General features: G+C 39.8%; 1 protein-coding gene across 8 annotated transcripts in view; it reads left to right on the top strand.

Annotated features, from left to right (window-relative positions):
• Positions 1-1,027: 1,027 nt before the first annotated feature.
• Positions 1,028-25,059, top strand: part of ST18 (ST18 C2H2C-type zinc finger transcription factor) — a 520,674-nt gene continuing 496,642 nt past the window's right edge. For 7 of the 8 annotated variants that reach the window (XR_012320159.1, XM_073679291.1, XM_073679292.1 and 4 more), the window contains exon 1: positions 1,028-1,487. The gene's annotated coding sequence lies outside the window, so the exon portion shown is untranslated. Of the gene's footprint in view, positions 1,488-6,711; positions 6,848-25,059 lie in introns of those variants that run through there. The other variant, XM_073679287.1, reaches the window with a different exon arrangement.

The following is a 25,059-nucleotide window of genomic DNA, read 5'->3' as shown; positions in this document are numbered from 1 at the left end:
TGTCTGCGGTTATCGGACTGCACTCGGATGACATCCGAGTGCAGTCCAATGTTTTACAACACACAACCATAGTCTTGAATGGATGTGCATGATCCAATTATCAGATACACTCACACCATGAGAAAAAAAATCACATATCTGCATTGCATAGCACTCGGCTGTGTCATACAACAGTGTAAGCAAGTTCTTATATGTATGTGTTTAAACACCAACACGTGTGAATGAGGCCTTAAAATACCAATGTTATCATTACAATTAAATAGGACTAGCAAGGAGGACAAAAAAACTGACCGACTATAAAAGCCCAGTATAAACCTGCCCTTTATCGCAGCAATAAAGTAATAGTCAGCCCTTGAATTTTTATAACACTATAACTGATTCTCACTATATTATAAATTAGTATTATATTAAGCATTACTATTACTTAGTAGCATGTTTGGCGGTGTTAAAAAGTTGAATTTTGGTGGCATGTCGCAGAATTGTCTCTGTAATAAAGGTCCAAGCAACAGCTGCTTTCTAACAACTGAAGTTTGTACATTCAGCTTTCCCAGGGCTCATAATGAATCCAGCTCCCTCCTTCTCCATTTTTTCCACAGAAACCCCTCCCAAAAGTGTGTCTGCCTTTGTCATTTTAATTGGTTTGTGTTTGTAAAGTGGGGCCGCTATTTACTTATGGCTTGGGGTTTGTGTTTACCGAGCCTGCTGGAGGCCAAGTGACATATCAATGTAGCTTAGCTCCTTCAAGCCCTTTCCTATATCTTCAGGCAAATTTTCTTTTCAGTATCTCTGCCTGTCTAATTCTTGAGCTTCTATGAAACAAGCACAGGAGGGTACAAGGCCTACTGGGAGGAATTACACCTAATTACTCAAATAATTGCTAGTCTGTTGCCTTCTTAGTCACCAAATATAATTTCCAGGTCCCTGGCTTTTATAGATAGTGTTCTAGAGGCAGGAGGACACTGCCCCCTTTTTAACTCAGCCCATTCACTCACAAAATCAGAACACTCGAGCCTGCAAAATTAATAAGCACCACTTCCATTACATATATTTTAGATTGTTGTTGCCGTGGCGATAAAGTCAGGGACATTGAATCTCCTCTGTTGAGCCATTGTTATCATCCCTGGCCATCTGCTGCAGAGGAGTGATATTCCATCTCATTTGCATGATGACTGATATATGGGAGGCTTGGAAGGACATATGCCACAGCAATCATGTGATGAAAATTAAAGTGAAAGTTTTGGGCCCAGAGCCGAAAAAAAAAAATCTGTGTACGCGCACGAGGCTGTTGATGTGCAAATGTGAGTCATATTGAGAAGGTCTGAATAGGGAGGTGTGACGTAGAGAGGGGACACAAACGCAGGTGCTTATCTCTAGGCAGTCAAAGAAACTGGATGTCATATCATGGGAACTACCTTTCAAAGGCAGCGTTAGTATCCGGCTCAGCACACGAGGGAGCAGGAAAGATAAGTTTTTTGGAAACAGAAAAAGTAAGTGTTTTGTATATTAAATATTTCAACTCGTTACCAACTGCTACTACAGCCAGATGCTCGCATGGCATGTATTGTTTCTCCTGCGTGTGAGAGAGGAGGCAGCTCGCAGAAAGGAGTTTTGTGTTTACGTTTTGCTTTTTGTTATTTTTCACTCTTTTATTTGTTTGGAATCATTTCTCTCACGCTCTTCATGTCCAACAAGCTATTTTTCGCACATATTTTTTCTTTTTTTTCCGTCGAAAGCGATTTCAGTCCCTTATAGTGACGATTATTGTGACTACATAGTAAGAAAAGCTTTCAAAACAATCTGTTACGTGGTAATTGCATTTCTAATGCATCACCAAAGCCTTTTGTTTAAATGCATTTCAAATGAAGTGATTTGAGCAGCGCTGAATGAAACTGCTTGTGGAAGTGAAAACTCAGCTGGGATTAACCCTGCATCCTGTATAACTTAATAGATTCATGTTCTACCTACTTGCACAGAATTTTTTTTTATTTTATTTTTTATTTTTTTTACAATGTGTTGTTGATGTCTATTATTTCTCCATTATATTTTTAAGAAAACAAGACCATTTTGCAGTTATTGTCGGAGCAACTTTATCTTTACATATTTTTTTTATTCATGTAGTTTGGTTGTATGCAATAAATAATTTCATAAAAATCACGTTGATGTCATTTATAATATTGCAATGATGAAAAGTAAAATGCATCATTTTCCCTATTACAAAATACTAACTTCTTCCTAACTAATGCTCTCCTGTAATATAAGTTATCTATACAAATAAGTGGACAAATACAAAAACACAGAAAAACTTTATTAATTGGCCATAAAAACGGCATAAAATCTATCTCATTTACATGTCATTTGTACATTTATACTTGATATTGTTTCTGATTCTCTGCATGATATTTTCATTATTCTGTTATGACAATAATGGAAAGATGTAGTCTGTGTGTCTTGAATGTGTAAATGATCGCCTGTGGGCAAGGATTACAGTGACTTTTATATTGAATGTGAAATTTCATGGTGATTGTTATCACATGGCTTTATCTGGCTGGATTATGACATTTAGAATGTATATCTTCTGCCTGTCAAAGGTGGATATTACCTTAACAAAGTCTCTTTATCCATATATAGACACACACTCAAATATACGTCCCAATAGAACTTTTTCCAAGTTGTTGTTTTGGTGACAAACAAGGTTAAGTTATTATTTATAAAGAAAAAAAAGTTCTGGAAAGTTTCCCTAAATTTATCCAAGCTTAGAATAAAGTCAGCGGTGCTGTCCATGGTACTTTCAAGAGAGACACTGAGTATTATCCCCTGATGTCAAAATATAGGACATAGATATAGAAAAAAAAAACTTGACAGCAGGATGTAAAAAGGTGTAAAAACATTTACAAAAATATATTATAATTTGCATAATTAGTTTATATTATATTTAATATGCATATTTTAATTATACGTATTACGGGGAAATAATATGTTCCTGTCTGGTGAAACGATATATAGAGTATGTAAACTTGATCCATCTTTAACCCTTTGTCTGTAAATGATAATCACCATATGAATATTAGAAGATATTGATGTATCCGTCTTTAGGTGAAACTTTAGAGGTTTGATAGAACGAGAAAAAAATAAAACGTTCACTCTTTGCCTTATAATAAATGAACAAGAACAGTTAACGGGAAAAGTTTAGCATCATAAAATGTAAAATCCCAAGCGGTGTATAAACATTACAAGAAACTTTGGACTGCTAATCCTAGGAAATGAGTTTTATGGATTGAATTCAACAAGGCTTCAGAAATGGTTCCATCTGCTGCCTACCAGCTGGTGAAAGGATAAATTTAATTCATTAATTCATTTGGAAAAAAGGATCCAAGTAGTAAAAGACTGAATAGATCATAATGCACACAGGTGGAAGTCAAATAATATTCTGTTATAAATGTACCCTGATTACATTTCATGTTCTTATGGTCAATATGATAAGTATAGGAAATATCTTTAATAAAAAAAATTTCACCTTATAAAAGCATAGGATTAAAATGTCTCATTAAATAAATTAGGTGCTGCGAAATACTATTAGTAAATTATTGTTTGTTAGTATTACGGTAATACTAGAGGCTACAATAGTGTATTATTAGTCGTTACTGTGGACAATTATTGAATTACTAGCTGTTACCATAGAATATGGGTGTATTATTAGTTGTTACTACAGGCTTTTACATTAGTTATTGGTAGTGAGTTATAATCCGCAGGTAAATTTTTTCAACAGAAAGGCAAAAAAAAAAAGTTTTTGTAATAAAAATTAAAACTAGAAAAATGTATGCTTATTAGAACAATATATTAGATAACTTTAGTTCTCGTGTTTGGCACGAATAAAAGTTTACTTGTAAGGAAAACGCATTGTGTTAAAAGCATTGAATTCACTACGAATCCCAAACTGTTTAAAACATTCAATATTCTAATTAGCATCTAATACAAGAATTCAGTCAGGACTCAAAAAACAACACCCCCTTTAGCCCATAAATTGTTCCTTTTTTAGAATTACTCAGAAATATTACCAAACATTGAGTTTTTTACTTGGCAAAATGATGGCTCAGAAGGGATCTATTTGCTGCTTGAAGATATATGCTTGGACTATACAGAGATTTGCCTAAGTCAGTCAGGAGGATGGATATCATGATATAAGTCCTAAAGTGGGATGAAGATCACACTATTAAAGACCCATATACTATATGAATAAGATCATATTAGCAACAATAAAGATTTTGCAACATATGGAATTCCAAAGTATTGTCTCAGGTCAGGAAGTTCACCAAAGAACGTGACAAGTAGAGGATAAACTATGGAAACGTTTTATAACCATCATTATCGTGGTCACAATGTATAAAATTCATCTGAATCCTATAGACCCCCGGTGATCTAAACATTTGTGAGGTATCACTTTACACTTGGTAGGCATGAAAAAAATGTGTACGTGTGTGCCTGCATGTCTGTGTGTGTCTAAGTGTGTCATGTGTGTATGTGACTGTGTGTATATATTTGTGTGTGCGTGTATGTGTCTGTGTATCTCTGTGTACATGTGTATATTTGTGTGTGTGAGTCTGAGTATGTGTGTATGTCTCTGTGTGTTTGCATCTGTGTATGTATGTTTACCTGTGTGTGTATGTCTGTATGTATGTATGTGTGTGTATGTGTTTGGGTGTATGTGTGTATGCATGTGCATGTGTATGTCTATTCATGTGTCTGTGTGTGTATATGTCTGTGTGTGTATATGTGTATGTCTGTGAGTATGCATGTGTATATCTGTGCATGCGTATGTCTGTGTTTATGTATGTCTGTGCGAGTGTATATATTTGTGTATGTTTGTGTGTGTATGGCTTTGCATGTGTATGTTTGAGTGTGTGTGTATGTCTGTGAAGGTGTATATGTTTGTGTGTGTTTATGCATGTGTATGTCTGTACAAGTGTATATGTGTGTATGTTTGTGTGTATGTCTGTGTATGTGTGTATGCTATGTCTGTGCATATGTGTATGTCTGTGTGAGTGTGTATGTGTGTATGCTTGTGTGTATGTCTGTGTATGTGTGTATGCTATGTCTGTGTATATATGTATGTCTGTGTGAGTGTGTATGTGCGTGTGTTTGTGTGTGTATGCGTGTGTGTGTGTCAATAGGTACATTATTAGTTCGTCATATAACTATTGTAAAAAAAAAATACAGAACAGTTTTACAGTTTTAAAAGCAAATTATATATAGTTGTCATTACTAAGGTGATTACTTTAACCTGAGCCTGTCAGGTACATGGTTATCTATCTTAAGCAGTTTTCCCCAGATGACTGATTTTTATAGTTGTGGTTGGGCCATAACATTTTTCATGATTTTCTATCCTCAATCAAATACGTAATTGTATGGAACAACATCTAAATAAATGTAAACCTCATATGTGAAAATAATTGATAATATATTGTATCTTATTCTATCTATCTATCTATCTATCTATCTATCTATCTATCTATCTATCTATCTATCTATCTCTATGCCTGTCTCTGTCTGGAACTTATCTATATTTCTATCTGCAATATGGAATAGAACATTGCTTGGCTCGGGTGAAAAATCACAACTTTTTTTAAAAGCAGTGGGAAAAAAAAGAAAAACGTAAAACAAAAAAAACTTTTGTTTGCTTCAGACTTGGCAGTCCTATTCATATTAGGTTATGATTTCCTACACGATAGCTGGCCTACACTGTATTATCAATAGCCTTTAGCTCAATGTGCATAACTGGTTGGAATTACTATAAAGGTTCTGTTCATACCCTGTGGGTTGGGTGAAGAATTAGGATTTATGCATTTACTTCTGCTGCAGTATTGTTTATACAGCTTTGGTTCAGTTTTGATCCCTTTTTTTGCCTTTGAGGCTCTTCCACAGTGTCAGCTGTTGACTGATAGTAGGAAAACGGCCTCGTGGTGTGAATGAAAGGGACCTAGCGGTTGGTAAACAGAGATAAGGAATAAATAGAGCACAGGCAAAAGGAGATAGTTCTGTGGGAGCCCAGATTGCCGGCAGTCTGTTCAAGTGAGATGCAGAGCCTGTCCTTTTCCCAGATTAAATTAGTGTACGAAATCTCCTGTGACCTCCTCCCGTTCTCCCCATACTCTTTCGCCAAGTTGAACAGCCTCTGCTGTAAAGTATTCATTTTATCCAGGGACAAGTTGGACAATAGAACTCTCCCTGATACTTATAGACAGCTGTCATGCTTCAAAGTGCTTTCAGTATTTCATTTTTCATTGGAGTTAAAAAGGTTTTTACCTTGTAAATGAACACAGGGCATAATAGCAAATGTGCCAGTTTAGACTCAGCTTGCAAAGTCATTAAAAGATCTGTCACATCCATATTTTACATAAGACAGTACACACGACGAAGATGAAAACCAAGGAAGTTTATGTAGAAGTCTAATCCAAACAGTTCGCACCGTATATGTTTCATCATCCAGAACCTGTTTTGAATTGAGTATTAACCATTTCTACTTTTGCTTTCATTGATTATGTATTTTAAATAAATTAACTATTTGAGGGATTCAACAGACCTTCACCAACCTTGAGGGTCACTATGTAGACTGTGTATATAGAGAAGGCATCAGCCCATTGTACTCTGGCAGCTAATGAGATTGGTCGTTAAGTAAATGACACAAAGCCTACAAAAAAGCTTAGTAGCTCACTAGAGTATCACAGAGTGTCCCTGCACACTATACAATGACACAAACAGTGGACTAAACCTAGCCCACCCTGATTTATTCTACACCATTGCTTCCCTCAAGTCAGCGGCACAGACAGAACAATAGGCTAAAAAGCACACGGTAAGTCAGTCTGACAATTTTGCCCTGGGGACAAACTATGGAAACCTTAGCCCATCTAAGTGCCTGAAAATCCGTTGGTAGACAAGTAGGTCGTATTAAAGGGCTGATTTTTCCCCCTCATTTCACATGAATAATGATGATTTTTAAGCTCTTTGTTTATTAGTACAGTACTTGCTAAAAAAGTTTGAGATTGTAGATTGAAGTTTTAACGGACCTGGCGTATGAATTATGTAGATGACAGTGTTTCATCTTCTGAAATTTAAATGCAGCAGATGCTTTGTTGTTCTAATATTGGGTCTAATATAATGGTGTAGAAAGACTATATAACTACATTAAAATGATAAAAGAGCAAACATATGGCACAACACAGCAGTGGATGCTAGCTCCCACTTATTAGTCAATGGGATTTATATCTTTCCAAAGTGCATGTTAATGTGATAAAACACAAACTGCTTTTAAAACAGTCATTGAAAAAAACCTGCATTTCACTTTGATATTTGAAAAGACTGAGAGAAGAGCTTGAAAGCTTTAGATTTGGAATATGAAAGTGATTATAGAAAAAAAAAATGTATGTTTTCTCAACACTTATAATTGTGAAAGTGGTAGAAGAGAACTATCTATTATTTTTATTTTATTTTATTGACAGTATTTTCATGGAGGCTTGGATTGTGGATGAATTAAAAAAGTGAATATTACTTTACGGATAAACTGTCAGGATAGAGCTATAGAGCACCAGGGTGTGGGTGTACTGCTTTATCTTTGCCAAAATCTAGCAAACGCTACAAAAATACAAAAGTATGCACTACAAAATACTATACAGCACTTCTTTGGTATGGGTAGGGACATTAAAAATCCTCAGTGTACATATATATAAATATATATCCATACATATTATATATATGTATATATATATATATATATATATATATACAAATATATATGTACATATAGATATGTAAATACTTATAAATATACATATGTATATATATATATCTACATATATATATATATACACATGTGTATAGATATATATATGTCTATATAGATATATGTCTATATATATAGATATATATACACACATGTCTATGTGTATCAGTGTGCTTATACTTTTGTATCTTTGAATTTGTGAGGTATAAAGTATTATGTTATGACACTTATAATTTATATAAACTAATATTCATTACTATTTCCAAAAATATATGTTCCCCAATATTGGAAAGTTAATTTATTTATTTAAATTTTTCATTTATTTATTTTAATTTAGTTGAAAAAAATGTTTTACCTGATACTTGTATAATAAGGAAATGAAATGTATCCACTACGAAAAAACAACACTTGTAAAACCTCAAACTGCATGAATCTGCACAGGGCATACAACCACAAGCTTACTAACATAGTGAAGATATTCTATAAAAAAAGCAAATTATATCTGCATGTAAAGTATAGCTGCCCTGATGAAGTATTATGTTTCAAGTATTATATTATGGGAAATGTCACCATAAGTGTATAATTAATGTGACATGTCATATCATGGATGAGTCTGTGAAATTAGGAAAGATGCAATATTACATTGTATGTATACAAATATGTAACACAAAAAAAGCTCTAGTGAAAACATTATAAATCACGATTTTAACTTGTAGTGTAACTTGTCCTGACTATAGCCTGCCCTGGGAACTTCCATATAGATCTATGTTGCTGCCGATGTGAGGATAACAGCTCTGTAGATACTTGAACATTTCTCCAAACATTTTTTTTTTCACTATTTTTATTACTAAGTTTGAGAAGTGACTAGAAAAGTCTATGCTTTATTTACAATCATAGAAACAACTTTAAAAAAGTAAAGAAACATATTAAGAAACAACTAGGAAGGCAGAAAACCTTCATCAATCATCGACTGTCTCGTCAACTGTCACAAATGTCATTAGTGATTCATCCGATCGCCTCTTGTTTATTTCTCTGGTAATACAGAATTTAGACAAAGATTTGCTCCCTGATTTACAAAAAATCCTTCTAGATAATATCTGCACATGTATGATAACCAAATAGTATATAAAAGTGATGTGAAGTCAATTCTTATAGCTAAATTAGTAGTTTATTTATAATCCAATTTGATACATGCCCTGGAAAAGTGTCCAAAAAAAGGACAGAACAGCTATCAATGAAAAGTTACCTATTACACATAGTATAAATTATGTATTCAGATACATTTATGCTCAGAATAGATGATAGTTATATAGATATCTAGATAGAAATCTAGATAGATAGATAGATAGATGGAAAGTATGGTAAGTTTACAAACTTATCCCTACTTTATCTATATACATATATAGCACTGTAATCACTTCTTTCTGTTTATTATCACAGTAAAAAAAATCATTTTTTTTAAAAAAACTATCACAATCTTTTGGCGCTCCTATCAATTAGCCATGTAGTCTCCGTGGCAAAGTTTGATTGACCTAAGGCCCCAATAATTAGATTGTCATATTTCTTAAAGGTTACTGACAAGGGCTCCCTAATAGAATGTGTTTCTATCAGTCAGTGAAATTTGTAGTTAAAGTTTTGAACCCAAATTTAGTACGAGAAAGAAATATATAATTTCCTAACAACATTATTAATACTTGAAATTACATAACAGAAAAAGAATCTGTGTGTATTAGATATTCAGTGTAGTACAACTTACTAATAAGAATGTAGCAGGTTGATGAAAGGAAGTAGAATGACTTTTCTTCTTCCTAACAAATTTGTTTTATACTTGGTGACATTATTGGATCACATTGGTTAAAAACAAAATAAAGTCTTTTATGACAGTCGGTAAAACCCTAAAGAAAGAGTACAAATTCAAGGAATAAAATAAGACATTGGTGAAAAGATTATATTTCTCTTAGGCCTCATTCAGACGTCCGTGTTTTTATGCCTATCTCGAGCCCTGGTCAGTACACCCATAGCCAGACCATGCAATATGGTCTGCTCTTGAACAGTGATACACAGACATCTGAATTAGTACTTACAGATTTTTGCAGCCATTAGATAAACACAATATGTATCAATCATATGGATTAAAAGTGCAACATAAATTATTAATAATAAAGAACTCATTGTGCTTAGTTACCTTTTATAGATGTAATTATTTAATTCTTAATATCTAATAACTAATATACAAGTCCATCTATTTATTTTACATACTATTTCTAAACTATTAAAATACTATAAAATACCTTACCAACTTTTACCATGCATTTACTATATTTTCGTCTTCATTTAGTAGACTTTTCCCACTAATATATATAGTATACACAGTGCTAGCAACAGTTTTTGCATGTGTGGAAAAAGGCTTCAAAGTAAGAATGATTTCAAAAATTTATGTTCATAGATAATTTTTATCAATTAACATAATGCAAAGTGAATGAGCAAAGGAGAAATCTAAATCACATCAATATTTGGTGTAACCGCCCTTTGCCCTTAAAACAGCATCAATCCTTCTAGCTAAATACTTATACACAATTTTTGAAGTAACTTGGCAGGGACTTCCAGGACTCCTTGTTTTTCATTACCCTGAAGATATTTCTTAATGTCATTGGCTGTCTGTTTGGGGTCATTGTTCTGCTGTAGAATAAGTTTGGTGTCAATCAGACGCCTCCCTGATGGTATTGCATTATGAACAAGTATCCGCCTGTATTTCTCAGCACTAAAGATATCAAGAAATGGGCAACGTTTAGGACCATAGACCCAGTTGCCGGCCAAAAAAACTTGAAAGACACATTATGCTTACTTCGAAATCGGAAGATATCCAGCAGTGCCATCAGCTGAAATCTGGCAGCAACCAGTGGGACCCCGCTACACCAATCTATTGTTCTGAGAAGTCTAGACAGAAGTGGTCTTTAGGGAAGAATTGCGGTCAAAAACCATACCTTTGTCATGGAAACAAGACAAAGCTAAGGAACTATGCACAAGCACATTGGAACTGGTGAGTGAACGTTTGAAATATTTGATTGTAACAAATGGCAGTTCCTTTGCTGACGGACTAGAGAACAGTACAATAATGAATATCTGTAGGCAGCAGTGAAGCAAAGTGTAGGTTCCTTGCAAGTTTGGGGCTGCATTTCACCAAATGGAGTTGGGGATTTGGTCAAGAAAGATTAATAATGTCCTCAGTGCAAAGAAATACAGACAGAAACCTATCCATCAGGCATCAGATTTGCTCCAAATTTATTGTGCAGCAGAACAGTGACCCGAAACATACAGCCTATGTTATGAAGAACTATTTTGAGTGTGAAGAAAAATGAGAAGTCTTGGAAATTATAATACGGCACCCACAAAACCCTTATCTTAACATTATTAAGTCGAGATGAAATGATCTCGATGGTCCAGATGGATGGAGTGGAGGATGGCTGGTTGATGGACACCCCATGCAAACACGGCTATGGCACTAACAAGGAGGAGGTGGAGTAATGTTTTGGGCTGGAATCATGGGGAGAGAGATTGTCGGCCCTTTTAGGATCCCTGAAGGGGTAAAGATGAGCTCCATAATGTATTTTGAGTTTCTCAAACAGCACTTCTTTCCATGGTTCAAGAATAACCGTGCATTCCGCAGCAAGATCATTTCATGCATGATAATGCCCCGTCTCATGCTGCACATAACACATCTGCATCTCTGGCTGCTATGGGCATAAAAGGGGACAAACTTATGGTGTGGCCCCCATGCTCCCCTCACCTCAACCCCATTGAGAACCTCTGGAGCATCATCAAAAGGAGTGTCTATGATGGCGGGAGGCAGTTCACGTCTAAGCAACAGCTCTGGGAGGGTATTCTGTCCTCATGCAAAACAATTAAAGTAGAAACCATCCAAAACCTGACAAATTCAATGGACGAGAGAGTTCAGAAGCTCCTTTCGAACAAGGGGTCCTATGTGCAAATGTAACATCACCTAGAATAAAGTTTTGAGTTGAAAACTGTTTGATTTCAGTTTGTAATAACCTGTTAATGCTTATAATTTCAAAAAAGACCATTTTTTTGTTCTTTATTAAAATGAAAAGGCTGAAAACTCTGCTGTGCATAATAATTTGGAACATGCATTTTGAGTGAGGCTTGAGTTTTTTATTTTTTTAAAAATATACTGTTATCATGGGCAGTTTGTACAAAAACCTTTCAATTGTACTCTAATAGTTATTTGACTGGAAAATTACAATGACTGCAATTCATATAGGTAATTTGGGAAAATCGGAGAAAATATTATTTGCATAATAATTTGGAACACAGTGTATATATACATATACACTGCTCAAAAAATAAAGGGAACACTTAAACAACAGAATATAACTCCAAGTAAATCAAACTTCTGTGAAATCAAACTGTCCACTTAGGAAGCAACACTGATTGACAATCAATTTCACATGCTGTTGTGCAAATGGAATAGACAATAGATGGAAATTTCTGGCAATTATCAAGACACACTCAATAAAGGAGTGTTTCTGCAGGTGGGGACAACAGACCACATCTCAGTACCAATGCTTTCTGGCTGATGTTTCGGTCACTTTTGAATGTTGGTTGTGCTTTCACACTCGTGGTAGCATGAGACGGACTCTTCAACCCACAGAAGTTGCTCAGGTAGTGCAGCTCATCCAGGATGACACATCAATGCGAGCTGTGGCAAGAAGGTTTGCTGTGTCTGTCAGCATAGTGTCCAGAGGCAGGAGGCGCTACCAGGAGACAAACCAGTACACCAGGAGACATGGAGGGGGCCATAGGAGGGCAACAACCCAGCAGCAGGACCGCTACCTCCACCTTTGTGCAAGGAGGAACAGGAGGAGCACTGCCAAAGCCCTGCAAAATGACCTCCAGCAGGCCACAAATGTGCATGTATCTGCACAAACGGTTAGAAACCGACTCCATGAGGGTGGTATGAGGGCCTGACGTCCACAGATGGGGGTTGTGCTCACAGCCCAACACCGTGTAGGAAGCTTGGCATTTGCCACAGAGCATCAGGATTGGCAAAGTCACCACTGGTGCTTCACAGATGAAAGCAGGTTCACACTGAGCACATGTAACAGACATGACAGAGTCTGGAGACGCCATGGAGAGCGATCTGCTGCCTGCAACATCCTTCTGCATGACTGGTTTGGCAGTGAGTCAGTAATGGTGTGGGGTGGCATATCTTTGGAGGGCCGCACAGCCCTCCATGTGCTCGCCAGAGGTAGCCTGACTGCCATTAGGTACCGAGATGAGATCCTCAGACCCCTTGTGAGACCATATGCTGGTGCGGTTGGCCCTGGGTTCCTCCTAATGTAGGACAATGCCAGACCTCATGTGGCTGGAGTGTGTCAGCAGTTCCTGCAAGATGAAGGCATTGAAGCTATGGACTGGCCCGCCCGTTCCCCAGACCTGAATCCGATTAAGCACATCTGGGACATCATGTCTTGCTCCATCCACCAACGTCACGTTGCACCACAGACTGTCCAGGAATTGGCGGATGCTTTAGTCCAGGTCTGGGAGGAGATCCCACAGGAGACCATCCGCACCCTTATCAGGAGCATGCTCAGGCGTTGCAGGGAGGTCATACAGACACGTGGAGGCCACTCACAATACTGAGCCTCATTTTGACTTGTTTTAAGGACATTACATCAAAGTTGGATGAGCCTGTAGTGTGTTTTTCCACTTTAATTTTGGGGGTGACTTCAAATCCAGGCCTCCATTGGTTAATAAATTTGATTTCCATTGATGATTTTTGTGTGATTTTGTTGTCAGCACATTCAACTTTGTACAGAACAAAGTATCCAATGAGAATATTTCATCCATTCAGATCTAGGATGTGTAACTTGAGTGTTCCTTTTATTTTTTGAGCAGTGTATATACTGTATATATATATATATATATATATATATATATATATATATATATATATATGGTACTGTGTAAAAGTGTAAAAGTTTTAGAGGGTGTGAAATAAATAAATACATAAATACATCTCTCCTATCGGTGTATCCTACTATTACTGTTGTGCTTCTTGGTGGGAAAAGGTAATCAGCAACATTATTAGGATTAATTCACATTCGGCATATTTTGCTTCAGAAGTTATTACTATCCTATTCATTTGGATGGGACTTATAATAATGTACTTGCTGCCAAAACAATCCCAATCAGATGAATGAAACTGTTACTAATCTGCCAAGTGTGAGTAAAAGGTAGCCTTCAATTACAGAACATTATTTATAGTTCAGCAAAAGTTTGTCAGTACTAAGTAGCAGTACTGCTAGTAGAAATAGTAATATGTTCTCAAAGGTGCAGCTAGGGGTTTAGTATGAGAGGAGAGGCAAAACACATCTGCGTGGGTCCCTAGCCTAGGTAACCATGCTTGCAACTACAGGGGCGCACCTTAAATATAGTGGGTATTAGTGGGCACCTCAGCAGAAGAGAATGCTTTTACTGATAAAATTCACTATACCAATATCATATAACCAGCAGATCATTTAAGTGATTACATTATAGTTATATATAGTGAGTTACTGGTGACATATTTTCTAATTGCACTTGTTTATTTTTGCCATCTTTTCCATCTGACCAGACAGCCATAACAAATTCTTCCAGCTACCACTCATCTGCACAATTTTCAATACGAAGACATTTAGCTTCTCAAATTTTCTACACCATCCTTATCTATACCAAAACTAAACTCCATATCCTGCTGATACCCCAATACTGAGTCTGTCGCTGCCCTATTTGCCCCTGCTACAACATCTGCTACAACATCTGCTACAACTATTCCACTACAGCTACCTACATGTGAAAATAATGATCATTATCACATGTCTGAAAAATTGGTTACACACATACCTGACTATTAGGACGCAGTCAGATGACTGTATATCATAGACGATGATCGCAGTGCACGGACTCTTCTGACCCGGGCGTGACAGCATGTATTTCTATGTTGCGGGCTGACATGTGCCCGCAACAGCAGCGGGTGGAGTCGCGATCCACCTGCGGCTGTTAACCAGTTAAATGCCGCTGTCAATCTCTGACAGCGTCATTTAACTCGCGCTTCCGGGAAGCGCATCCTAGGCCCTGCCCATCGGTGACCCCGTCATGTGATCGCAGGTCACTGATGCGTGGGCATGACAACCCGGGTCTGCAGCAGACCCATGTGGTTGTCATGTCTTGCTTGCTATGAGCTCCACCCAGTGGCAATTGGACAGCTGCTGCTTCTAGTCTCCTATGGAGACTATTGAAGCATGCAAAAAGTGTAAAAAAAATGTTTCTAAAAATCTAAAAAAAAAATATATATATAAAAGTTTAAATCACCCCCCTTTTGAGCCATTCAAAATAAAATAATAAAAAATAAAGCCTATATACACATATTTGGTATTGCCGCGTTCAGAATCACCCGATCTATCAATATAAAAAAAGAATTAATGCGATCGGTAAACGGCGTAACGGGAAAAAAATTCCAAACGCCAGAATTAAGTTTTTTGGGTCGCCACAACATTGCATTAAAATGCAATAACGGGCGATCAAAACATCAGATCTACCCCAAAATGGTATCAATAAAAACATAAGCCCGGCACGCAAAAAATAAGCCCTCACCCGGCCTCATATCCCTAAAAATGGAGACGCTACGGGTCTCGGAAAATGGCACCTTTTTTTTAAGCAAATTTTTTAATTTTTTTTTCACCACTTAAATAAAAAAGAACCTGTACATGTTTGATGTTTACGAACTCGTAATGACTTGGAGAATAATAATGGCAGGTCAGTTTTAGCATTCAGTGAATGTGGTAAAAAAGAAAAATAAAACAACTGTGGAATTGCATTTTTTTTTGCAATTTCACCGCACTTGGAATTTTTTTCCTGTTTTCCAGTACACAATATGGTATAACCAGTGATGCAGTTTAAAAGTACAACTTGACCTGCAAAAACTGAGCCCTCACATGGCCCTCACATGGCCCTATTGAACAAAAAAAAAGTTCTGACTCTGGAAAGAAGGGGAGCAAAAAACTAAAACGTAAAAATGGAAAATGCTACAGTCATTAAGGGGTTAAAGGAGTTTTCCCATGAATGAAAGTTGATTTTAATTAATAGATCTTGGAATAACAATACGTTTCACAATTGGATGTGTTTAAATAAAATGTTCATGTGCTGAGATAATCCTTTAAATGTTCTACTGTGTAATGGCTGTGTAATGGCTGTGTAATGGCTGTGTCTGTACGGAACACGGTCTGATCATTCTACATCTCCTGGGCAGGGGAGGAAGCAAAAGACAATAGAGACATTACTACACAGGATCACAGATGATTCCTTTTGTGAGGTAAAACATTTCCCTGCCTGTTTTTAAACAATGTTTTGCATAAAAAAAAAGAATCAGATACAATCCCCTGCTGAAATATCTGTATACTCTTTTGCTTCCTTCCCTGCCCAGGAGCTGTGGTATGATCAGACCATGTTCTGTACACGGTCAGACACAACCATTGATTAAAATGAACTTTTGTTCGTGGGAAAACCCCCTTAAGTTGTGAACTTTTGCTACAGCAATTTGATAAGCAGAAATTGTCCGATGTTTTGACCTATGCAAAGGTCTTTCCGAGGACATCTGTATTATAGTTAGCTGGAGGGATGGTGTCAGAGAGTAGCTTTACTGAGCCACATGTATGGTTTGGGGTACAGTTTTACAGTAAAAATATGTAACGGATCATGGTCCTTTCCTCTTGCATGAATCCAATGGTGCTAGCTTCTCTTAGAACGCAATATTATTCCATGTTTTTGACATGATGCCGAAACCACCTCTCAATACTTTAACTGAAGTTATTCTCTAAGGTTACAAACAGACATTTATGCTTTTACTTACTGTCTCATGTAAGGGCCAAAGTGCTTGTTTTTCTCACCTTTTTTATTAAACTTCTAAGACCTTCAATCTTCTTGAGTTTCGCCTTGATTTTTTAACATATTGTTTTCTTTACCATTTACACCTAAAGTAAAAACTATCTGGTTCTTTGATGGGATCTGTACTCAGTTTATTTCCACTCTTTAGATGTTCTTGGGGCCTAACAGATTAGCTGTTGGAGCACAAACACGATGTACTGCTCTCTGGTAACAGCAAACTCCAAAATTTTGACTTTAGCTTTTTTTGACTTGAAGGAAGGATAAAACATAAAAAAATAAAAATCCAATATAAAATAAGTAAATTAAAGTTAAACAGAGACACTCAACATTTTATTTACACTGTAAAATATGTCATACAAAAGTAGAGTTTTGGGCGTTTAATTTGGGTATGTGCAGCATATTATTTGTAGAAGTGTTTAAGAAGTGTGAAAAGTACCACACTTTGCAGACAGGTATTTCTTTAAGGCTTTCTGTCCAGTAGTCATCCATTAGAACAAATCCAGTAGCAATCTGTGCAGACACAACTTTTTCGTCCGGTTAAAAAAAAATGATTTCAACTGGATCCTTTTTTTTTTTTTTTCAAATTAAGGTATTTTAAACGCATTCGTTAATTAGTCATCCATTTTTTTCTTACTGTATCAGTTTCATATAGAAGAAAACAGATGGCTATTAACTGATTCATTTTCCATAGACTTTAATGTTAAAAAAAACAGATCCAGTTGAAATAATCTTTTTTAGCTGGGCAAAAAGGTTGTGTCTACTCAACGGTTTGCTGCTGGATCCGTTCTAACAGATGATTACTGGACATGTGAACATAGCCGAATGGGCTCGTTAGTTTGTTGCTTAAACCAATTCCTTTCCATACTGCTTAGTTAAAAAAGGGAAAATTGCTCATAAACTGATTATATATTGCTAGTATATAGCATTACTTTTTGACCTACGGGGGTCCAACCCCTGGTTAAAAATGAGGGGATTGCATCCCTGGATTAGCACTGTGTCCCCTTCACTGTATTAGTCTGTATATTAGCCAGGGCCAACCCCATGGTGTAGTTCCTTATAGAGCCAGCAACAAGTAGAAGGTAATCCAGAACTGCATTCTGTTCATTCTCAAGACTTTGAAGATACCCATCACATGCAATGTTATATCCTAGTGATATCCCATCCTAGTGATGTACCATCCCCATATGAAGTGGGAAAACCCTATTTAAAGGCAGAACATTGTTTTTGTCTTTCCAACAAATTTGAACTACACAATTGTGCCCTTGTCTGCCACATGCTCCATTAATCCCAAGTCTCACGTTTAGATAGGTGGAAAGTATAGCTTATTGGCTTTTTTTTCCTTTTTTATAAAAACTGTATAATAATACTGTTCATTATGTCACAGATGATAAAACATGTCTGGGTGTCATTTTGGAAAACGTACTCAATATTGGTAGTGACAATTGATAGTTTAATAAGACATATAAAGAAAAAAGTGCAGCTCACCAATAGTCCAGTCTGGAGCATGGAAAGTGTTTTTGCCAAAACAACAGTAGTATTGAAGCAATGAGAGAAAGTTCAGCTGCACTGACATAAAATCTTCTTTATTAGTACATGTTTAAAATCCAGATAACATCCATATTGGCTTGGACAAGACGAAAATCGACGCGTTTCTTGTGCATCAAGCACCTACGGTTGACGCACCAAAAACACGTAAGTGCTTTGTATTCTCCAAGCCGATATAGATGTTATTTGGATTTTAAACATGTACTAGCAAAGCTGGACCTTCTCTTGTTGCTTCAATAAGGCATCCTGAATAGTGTTGAGCCACCCCCGTAGTGTTCGAGTTCGGTTTGGTTCGTCGAACACCCGTGTGTTCGCCGTACTGTTCGTCGAACTGTTCGTCGAACACCTTCGAACACCGTTAAAACCAATGGCAGGCAAACAAAAACACATAGAAACACATAGAAAACACCTTCAAAGGTGTCCAAAAGCTGACAAACTGCTCAGAAGACATAACTAACACATGGAAAAGTGACAAGTACATATAGTCATGCGAAAATAAAAGAGGTGGAGGAGTAAAAGGAGGGGGAGACACAGATATAGGCATGTCATGCCCTTCTAAAATCCAAAAAGTGAGAAGCCGACACGGCCAGTCCGCTCTTGCCCGTGCCACCTCCGTGTCGCCGGGTTTGTGCCAGAGCCGCGGTGAACCCTGACGGCCAGCCCCCCTCTCCCAATACTGGGGTGGGTCGAGCGAGCCCCCCTGTGGTGGAGGCAGCTCTAAGCTTTTTAATTTAAATTGTCTCTCTAATTTGAATGAATACACTTTAAATCCATTTACAAGGATCTATTGGAGGGCAAGTCTCATGCCAGCAGCCGCGTAATTCCAGCTCCAGTAGCGTCCACTAAAGCTGCTGCAGTTAAAAAGCTTTTATAAGGATCGAGCTCGGCTGTCCACCGCAAGGCATCCTACTGCCAGTCCCAGCCCCTATGCCTTGGGGTGCCTCCTGATGCTCTTCACTGAGTATCCCATGGTCCCGAAGCATTTCCTTTGAAAAAATTAAGTGTCTAAACTACAGGTGGTGTAGCTTGCTTAACAGCCGGGATAATCCGCTGACTAGCAGACACTGCTACTAGGCACAAAGTATTTCCTGGGCTAGATGCAGTTAAAAATTTGTAATTAGATACTCTCGTTGGATGCTGAGAAAGCATTCCATAGAGTCTCCTGGCACGCCATATATGATTCTCTTAAAAAGCTTGGGGTAGGGGTCTAGGGGACCCTTTTATAGCCAAAATCACGGCCCTGTATCACAATACGTCACCTAGGCTGAAGATAAATGGAACTGTAGCACCCTGAGGGCTCGGTTGCTACAGAGGTATTGCACCTCACCCAGAGGTGTGATATCTCACTCTCAGGTAAGGATGGAGTGTGGATCAGGACCCGACACCTGCATGCATTATACCACATTGCCGTGGGGCAGGGCGACCAATATGCCTCTGAGATGGGCACGACAGTCCCTGTCCCTGGCTGGAGTGGGGGGAGGGAACACTGAGGAAGGGGAACCCTGTAGTGCAGGAGCAGGGAGGAAGCAGTTCCTGGGTGCATTGAGAAGGGAGTATAAAAGGTGGGCACCATCTTAGTTCAGTGCAGAGAAGTCTGAGCAGAAGTGGCAGGGAGCAGGGGCTCTGCATGAGCTCTGCTCCGGAGGCGGGCCTAGTAACAGAGGCCCAGGCCTGGAAAAGGGAGAAGGAAGGAAGAGGAGCGGAGAAGGCTCCAGGAACGAGGAATGAAGGGATCCCAGGGGTGCGGACGGGCGAGTCACCACCGCACGCCCGAATCCACCTGCGTGGATGGGTCAGGCCAAAGGGGGAGACCGGTCCCCGAAACTAGTGGAGGCAGGAAACGACCCTCAGCTAGAAACCGGAGGCTGTGACATTTTATGTGGCGCAGCCCCTCGCTACACCCACTAGGAAGGCACCACATAGGGTCAGGGAAACTGGCGCCAAGTTTACCAAGAGGAGGCCCGAGGCAGCCGGACAGAAGGGTTGGTAAGAAAGGCCAGACAAAGGACACACAAAGGGGGTCCTGTGAAGCGCTCCAAAGTTATCTGGGAGTTGTCTGAGCCCCTCACCTGGTGAGCACAGTACGATGTGGGCAGCCGTTACCTGCAGACGTGGTCTGGATAATAAGAACTGTGAGTAAAGGCCCAGGACTGCATCACTGACTCCTTGTCGTTACTGCTGCTGCCCTGCACCATCACCCCCATCCTCCACATACACTGCCCTGAGGCTATACTCCTCCCGTGGGGAGTTATGCTACGCTCTGCTGCACCCACAACACCAGCCTCAGCGGTCTGCCCTGCAGCGGCGGTTCACTCTGACCGCAATCCACGGGTGGCGTAGTCGGACATTTAAACATCAAAACCACATAAATAGTTCCGCCACTGGTTTGACCACCCTGAGCCACGGAACCGGGTCGCCGCCACGAAGACTACAACCACCAGCATCCACCAAAAAGGGTCCGGCTCCGGGTGTCCCAAGGCCCAGGGGGTGCATCAGAACATTTTCATCACCTTTCACAATCACCAATGGGACAAGGCAGGGATGTCCTCTGTCCCCTCTCTTATACATCCTAGTGACGGAGCACCTGCTCTCATCAATTCGCCATAACCCCAATATTAGGTGGATTGAGGTGGGAGGCACCGAGTACAAGTGCTCTCTATTTGCTGATGATGTCCTAGTATATATCACTCAATCACATATATCCATCCATGCTGTTATGGCTGAAATAGATCACTTTGTTACATGGTCAAATTTTAAAATCAATGCAGCGAAGTCTGAGGCCCTCGATGTCTCCCTCCCCAAATCCATATAGGATTCCATCCAGTCCAACTTTCCCTTTGCCTGGCCCTCACAGGGTATCAAATACTTAGGAATTCCTATTCATAGAGACCTCTCCCATCTATGTTATCTTAATTTTGGGCCCTTTATTGAACAACTCCATACAGGCCACGGTTGGCAAGTTAGAACTGTAAGATTCACTACGTGAACCACTGGTGTTTTGTGGAAAAGCACATGTACACTGCGTTCCAAATTATTATGCAAAAAGTGTTTAGGAGTGATAAGGGAAGAATTTGTTTGTTTGTCAGTTAAACTCATTGATGGTGATGTGTGTCAGGGCTCTTTATATCACTGTAAGCAATTGCAGACACCTGTGCTAATTAGTTTGGCAGGTGTGTCCAATGAAAGGCAAGACTACTTAAGAAGGCTCTCTCACATTATTAAGCAGCCTACATTTTCTGCCAAAATGGGAAAGAAAAAGGATGTGTCGGCTGCTGAGAAGCAACAAATTGCGGAGTGTTTAGGTCAAGGCATGACTACAATCAACATTGTGCGATGATCAGGATGAAGTGTCATGGCAATCAAGAAGTATGTAGCTGATTCACAGTACACACGTGTGCGTGCTGATAAGGGCAAATTGAGGACTCTTTCCTACAGGCAATTACGTCAGGTTGAAAGAGCAGCGGCAAAAAAGCCTTGTCATAGCAGCAGACAAGTTTTTGAAGCTGCTTGTGCCTCCAATGTCCCCTGAACAACAAGATGCAGGGTCCTTCAGAGGTTTGCAGCTGTGCATACGCCATCCTGTCGACCTCCTCTATCCACTTCACACAAGCAGAAACGGCTCCAGTGGGCCAAACATTACATGAAGACTGATTTCAAAACTGTTTTGTTCACGGATGAGTGCCGTGCAGCGCTCGATGGTCCAGATGGATGGAGTGGAGGATGGCTGGTTGATGGACACCCCACGCAAACACGGCTACAGCGCCAACAAGGAGGAGGTGGAGTAATGTTTTGGGCTGGAATCATGGGGAGAGAGATTGTCGGCCCCTTTAGGATCCCTGAAGGCGCTAAAGATGAACTCCATAATGTATGTGGATTTTCTCAAACAGCACTTCCTGCCATGGTTCAAGAAGAAGAACCGTGAATTTCACAGCAAGATCATTTTTCTGCATGATAATGCACCATCTCATGCTGCACATAAAACATCTGCATCTCTGGCTGATATGGGCATAAAAGGGGACAAACTTATGGTGTGACCCCCATGCTCCCCTGACCTGTACCCCATTCAGAACCTTTGGAGCATCATTAAAAGGAGTGTCTATGATGGCGGGAGGCAGTTCACATCTAAGCAACAGCTCTGGGAGGGTATTCTGTCCTCATGCAAAACAATTGAAGCAGAAATCATCCAAAACCTGACAAATTCAATGGACGAGAGAATTCAGAAGCTCCTTTCGAACAAGGGGTCCTATGTGAAAATGTAACATCACCTAGAATAAAGTTTTGAGTTGAAAACTGTTTGATTTCAGTTTCTAACAACCTGCTAATGCTTATAATTTCAAAAATGACCATTTTTTTGGTCTTTATTAAAATGAAAAGGTTGATCGAAAAGTTTGGGGGATCTAAGAGTGTGGCAACCCAGTAGTCATGATTACTTCGAATTCTGACAATATGAGGGTCATGCTGCAGGTAGTGCAGCAAGAAGGCACTTATGTGTCTTGCGCATCTCGGAGCCCCAAAATTATTTTCCGGGCTAGATGCAGCTAAAAATTATTATTAATTTTAAATCTGGTGAAGCTTTAGTATAGATGGCCTAATAGGATCAGTGCTGCACACTGCTACAAAGCCCAAATTATTTTCCAGCCAAGATACAGATAAACATGATTAGTAATTTGAAAGCTTAAAACGGTTGGTAGGGTGATTTTAACCAATCATCAAGCTTTTACTCTCCCCAGGATGACACAGGGGTAGAAAAGTCGTTTCGGATCCATGATTTGTTCATCTTTATGAACGTGAGTCTGTCTACATTATCAGTGGAGAGCCGCGTGCGCTTATCTGTCAGCACACCACCAGCAGCGCTGAACACACGTTCAGACAGAACGCTGGCTGCGGGGCATGACAAGATCTCCAAGGCGTAAGTGGCTAGCTCCGGCCATTTATCCAGATTGGAAGCCCAAAAAGAGCAAGGGTCCAGTGACACAGTCGTGGCTTCAATGTTTACTTGGAGATACTCCTGTACCATCGTCTCTAGGCGTTGACTATGTGTCAGACTTCTTGTCTCCTGTGGCCTTGCAAAGGATGGGCTAAAAAAGTGGTGAAATGATTCCGCAAAATTGATGTTACCAGCAGATACTGTGGTTCTGTTACGGTTTGAGTGCTGAACACTTGACGGTCCCACGGTTGGCAAGTTGGAACTGTGAGATTCACTACGTGCACCACTGGTATTTTGTGGAAAAGCACATGTAAGATTCTGCAACAGTCTCTGCTGATACTCCTGCATGCGTGCATCCTTTTCTATGGCAGGAATAATTTCTGCAAATTTACTTTTGTACCGGGGATCTAACAGTGTCGCAACCCAGTAGTCAGGATTATTTCTAATTCTCACAATTCGAGGGTCATGTTGCAGGTAGTGCAGCAAGAAGGCACTCATGTGTGTTGCGCATCCAGGAGCACCAAGTCCCTGTTGTGTTGGTGGCGAGGTAACAATCATGCTTCCTTCCTCTGTCCTCTCCCCCCAACCTCGCACAACAGAAATGTGATCAAGGTCTCCCTCATCTGATGAGTCTTCCATCAGTTGGTCCTCCACTTCTTCCTGGGCTCCTGCACCTTCCTCACTAGTTTGGCTGCTACCATGCGCCCTGGTAAAACCATCTCCCCCACCCTCACATGCCTGCCGCCTTGGTGCTGCCGACCGTCTGGACCTTGCAGATGTTAGCCCTTCCGCATACAACTCCTCCTCCTCTACTTCCTCCACCTCCTCTTGTGCCACCACCTGACTCCGAATTCTGTTTAACATGTGCTCCAGCATGTAAATCACCGGAATAGTCATGCTGATAATGGCATCGTCAGCACTAAACATCTTCGTCGCCATTTCAAAACTGTGCAGAAGGGTGCATAGGTCCCTGATCTGAGACCACTCCTCCAGCGTGATTTGCCCCACCTCTGAATCTCGTTGGCCCAGGCTATACGTCAGAACGTATTGCACCAGAGCTTGTCGGTGCTGCCACAGTCGCTGCAACATGTGCAGAGTTGAATTCCACCGGGTAGGCACATCGCATTTTAGCCGGTGAAGTGGCAGGCCCAACGACTTCTGTAGAGATGTAAGTCGCTGAGCTGCGGGATGCGAACGGCGGAAGTGAGCACACAGCGACCGTGCCCTCTGCAGAAGGCCATCTAGTCTGGGATAGTGGGCTAAAAATTGCTGGACAACCAGGTTCAACACGTGAGCCATACAAGGCACGTGTGTGACATTGCCCCGGCGAAGGGCCGCACCCAGGTTTGCAGCATTGTCGCACACGGCCTTCCCTGGTTTCAGGTCCAGTGGAGACAACCATTCATGAAATTGGTTCTCCAGAGCTGACCACAACTCCTCAGCTGTGTGACTCACATTTCCCAGACATTTCAATGTAAAAACCGCCTGATGACGTTGAGCCCTGCTGCCAGCATAGTAAGGAGGTGTGCAGGATCCCTTCTGCGCAGTTAGAAAGCTTGTGGCATGACCAGACAGGCTTTGGGTGCAGGTGGAAGACCGAGAGGAGGTTGAGGAGGCAGAAGCAGTGGAGGAACTTTGACATAAAGAGGATTGACGCACAACTCGTGGGGACGGCAAGACTTGGACAGCAGCCCCTTGTCCTGCTGTCACCATAGTTACCCAGTGCCCAGTCAGCGACATGTAACGCCCCTGTCCATGCCTACTCGTCCAAGTGTCTGTGGTGAAATGCACCCTGTCACACACAGAGTTTCTCAAAGAAGCGGTGATGTTGTGTGCGACATGCTGGTGGAGCGCAGGCACACCTTTCTTT

The sequence above is a fragment of the Phyllobates terribilis genome, unplaced genomic scaffold (genome assembly GCF_046119375.1).
Source record: "Phyllobates terribilis strain yellow unplaced genomic scaffold, ASM4611937v1 Scaffold_4__5_contigs__length_816908805, whole genome shotgun sequence".
Taxonomy (NCBI): Eukaryota; Metazoa; Chordata; class Amphibia; order Anura; family Dendrobatidae; genus Phyllobates; species Phyllobates terribilis.
This window is presented reverse-complemented; position numbering and strand designations above follow the sequence as displayed.